The sequence below is a fragment of the Lepisosteus platostomus genome, chromosome 15 (genome assembly GCF_059453375.1).
Source record: "Lepisosteus platostomus isolate fLepPlt1 chromosome 15, fLepPlt1.hap1, whole genome shotgun sequence".
Lineage (NCBI taxonomy): Eukaryota > Metazoa > Chordata > Actinopteri > Semionotiformes > Lepisosteidae > Lepisosteus > Lepisosteus platostomus.
The window spans coordinates 3,093,296-3,096,750 of NC_142625.1; the positions used below are offsets into that span (position 1 = coordinate 3,093,296).

General features: G+C 51.3%; 1 non-coding gene across 1 annotated transcript; it reads left to right on the top strand.

Annotated features, from left to right (window-relative positions):
• Positions 1-188, top strand: LOC148647675 (U2 spliceosomal RNA). Its single transcript, XR_015926918.1, has one exon. It is a non-coding gene; the product is annotated as a U2 spliceosomal RNA (small nuclear RNA).
• The last annotated feature ends 3,267 nt before the right edge of the window (positions 189-3,455 follow it).

The window sequence follows — 3,455 nt, forward strand, 5'->3', positions numbered from 1 at the left end:
ATATGTTTTTTGAGAATAAAAAATGTAAAAAAAAATCTGTTCTTATCAGTTTAATATCTGATACGTCCCCCATCGGGGGACCACATATTAAACGGATTTTTGGAACAGGGAGCTGGATCAGGAGCTTGCTCCGTCCTCTCCACGCATCGGCCCGGTATTGCAGCACCTCCGGGAGCGGTGCACCACCTTCTCTCAGCGATGAAAAGACAGACGTAGCTAGCAAGCAAGCGAGGTGGACTGGAGCTCCTTCTTCTCCGGTCTCGTCTCTCGTCCATCTGTGTGTCTCCGTGTGTCTCTCTCTCCCCCTCCCCCTCCCCGTCTCCGTTCCCGTGCTCCCTCTGTGCACTTTCCCGCGTCTCGACTCTCTCGGCAAGCAGGCCGGCCCCCTTTTTGGCTCAAGTGCGTTTTCCCTTCAAAAAACGTTTCCAGAGAGGCAGGCGTGGCTTGTGTGTGTGTGTGTGTGTGTGTGTGTGTGTGTGTGTGTGTGTGTCCGTCCTTGCAGGCGGGCCCCTTTCGACAGCTGGGCATTTTCCTTCCAAAAAACTTAGTATATCCACCTTTCTTTCTTTTTTTTCGGCAGGCAGGCGTGTGTGTGTGCACGCGCGTGTCCCCGTCCCTTCCTCCCGAGAGAGAGAGCTGCCCCTTGCCTCTGCCCGCAGGTGCTGGCGCTCGGCTTTCTCTTGCAGCCGGTTGGGCACAGCTGCTGCCTGTGGGAGGGGCCCGGGCTGCGCGGGTCCCGGGCTCCAGAGGAGTCGGCCTGCGCCACATGTGCGCCAGCGGAACGCCCGCGTGTTTGGGGGGCATCGCTTCTCGGCCTTTTGGCTAAGATCAAGTGTGTGGCCTGACCGCAGCTTGTTTCTTGGCCAGAGGGGGGAGGAAGAGGGATCGAAAGTTTTTTTGGGGCCTGCTCGAAATTTTTTCTACGTGGCGGATTTTTCCGGCCATTTTTCTATCAAAATGGAGAGAGGAGCTGCATCCAGAGAGGGACGAGTGAGATACGCCGTGCGCTTTGTGCTGCGAGCTGATGGAGAACGGACAGAACTGGCGTCGAGGGACGAGTTTGAGGAGGACGTGCTCAGCAAGGCTCTGCATCTGGAACCCGAGGACGTTTTTTGTTTGCAGGACTTCCCGGGTAAGAAGTGTTTTGATGTTTCACCTGTTTCAAAGGGCCTAGTGCGAGGTGTTTGGGACATTGTTAATCGTAAAAAGGAGGAAAAGCCCTTTGTGGCCTATTATGTTGAACCCCTTTTTGCTAGAGAGCTAAAGACTCTGACGGTGGCGATGTTCAACCCTTATGTGCCTGAGGAGGACATTGTTTGTTTTTTGAAATGTTTTGTAGACATTCAGGGATTAGGGGTGAAGATTCTAGATAAAAAGGGTTACTGGACTGGAAAGAGACGCTTTAAAGTGCACCTTCGGGCCAACGGTTCAGCCCCTGACGGCCTATTGCACCCATCTGCTACTTTTGAAATTGGGCCTAACCGAGGCTACTTGTATTGCTACGGACAGCCTTTGGTGTGCAGGTGGTGTAGGAAAGAAGGCCATAATGTGGTGGACTGTAGAGAGCGAGTTTCCAGACGGTGCGAAGGAGTGGGACATTTTACATTGGAATGTACTGAAGAAATTAAGTATAACTTGTGTGGAGGTGAGGGGCATGTTTTCAGGGACTGCCCTTTGAGTAAGAGAAGTTTTTCAGAGGTGGTGCATGGATCAGGAGAGGCCTGGCCAGGTGCAGCTCGTAACGAGCACAGGCTAATGGACGCAGCTGAGGCTTCTGGCAGTAGAAGCATTGCTGTTTGTGAAAGACCAGCGGAAGAAAAGGCTGGAAAAGGAGAAAAGTCTGCGAAAGACGGTTTTCAAGAGAAAGCGCAGAGCACAACCCCTTTTGCGGAAGGCAAGGAGAAGGGGAAGGCCTGGGAACCGCATGAAGGGGATGTGCAGGGAGTTGCAGGCGAAGGGGCGAGGCCATCTTTGCATATGCAAATTGTGGTGGAGGACGTCTATCAGATAGAGAGTGATGAGCTTTTGGAGAGCTCGGAGACGCCTGGACTGGGCTTTTTGAAAGCAGCGATGGCGGAGGTGGGGCAGGCGGCGTGCTGTGCCCAGGACCTCAGTTGGGGAGAGCATGCGGAGGAAGATGAGGATGAAGGTCCGTCCACATCAAAGCGGACCACGAAGCGGAGCAAGAGCCTGTGAAGGTCAGGCGGCTCTGTGGGGTCTTCCAGGGCCTCTTGTATTCCAGAAACAGAGCACAGAGAAAGCAACAGTATCCTAGTATCCACCAAAGGTGTGGGGGCTCTGGTAGAGCTGAAGAAGGAGAGAGAGGAGGGTCTTTGGCTTGACTCTGAGCTCCTCAGGGATTTTGTTGAGCTCTGTAAGTGGGATGAGAGGAGCAAAAAAAGTACAATGGCCTCCTGGTTTTGCAGATCAGGAGATCCACCGGAAAGGCATTCAGTATAAGTGTGTGACTGCAGGCTCTGAAGTGAAACGTTTCCAAGTCAATGGGAAAACTCACACAGAAATTGGGTCCCAGAAGTGCCTTTTTTCTGATATCAAGCGGCAGTGGAGAGGAAACGCGGGGAAGGCGAAAGCGGCGTTTGCTGAGGGAGTATTTAAGAAGGATGGAAAGTTTATGAAGGAGTTGGAGGCCTCGCCTGGCTTCTTAAGGAGGTGTGAGTGGGTAAATGGTAATGTGCGGTTACCAAGTCGGGCTCGGGGGTTGAAAAATATACCAAGAGTGTTCCCGGGGGTGAGTTTTGAACATGAAGGGAATGTGAGGAGGATTACGAAATTGTTAGTGAGTGGGCCTCAAGAAGTTAGTCCGGGATGCTTACATTGCAGCGATGGACGTTTTGAGCAAATGGGATGAAAAGGTTTAAGTTTCACTTGTGATCATGGCATTTTTCCTTTCTTTTATGGGGGTTTTGGGAGAGTGGGTGGGAAGGGGTGCTGTTTTCCTGTCCCAGAGGGCTTTTTTCTTTGTGTGCCTTTTCCACGATTTTTATTTTTGGACTGTGTTTGGGTTTTGTGTTTGTGGAAGGGATGAACAGACTGTGAGGGAAGTGTATGTACGCTTCTCAGTTTCATTAAGATACAGGGTAAAGGGACAGGTTTTTTCGAAGGTTTTATTTTCAAAGTCCTTATGTTGAAAAAACTCACTATAAATGTGAGAGGTTTGAGGAGCCTGGTTAAGAGAGCAGCGGTTTTTGGTTATTTAAAATCTTTGGATTTTACTGTGTGTTTTTTGCAGGAGGTCCATCTGAAGAATGAGAGAGATGTGGCGGACTTTTCAAAGGAGTGGGATAGGGGAGCTTCAAGGTGGAGTGTGGGAGGGTTGCATTCTTCGGGGGTTGGGATCCTTTTTGGGTCCCATGACCTTGTGGTGGGACAGGGTGAGGTTGGGGTGCCGGGCAGACTGCTGTGTGTGGATGTGACAGTGAGTGAGTGTAGTTATA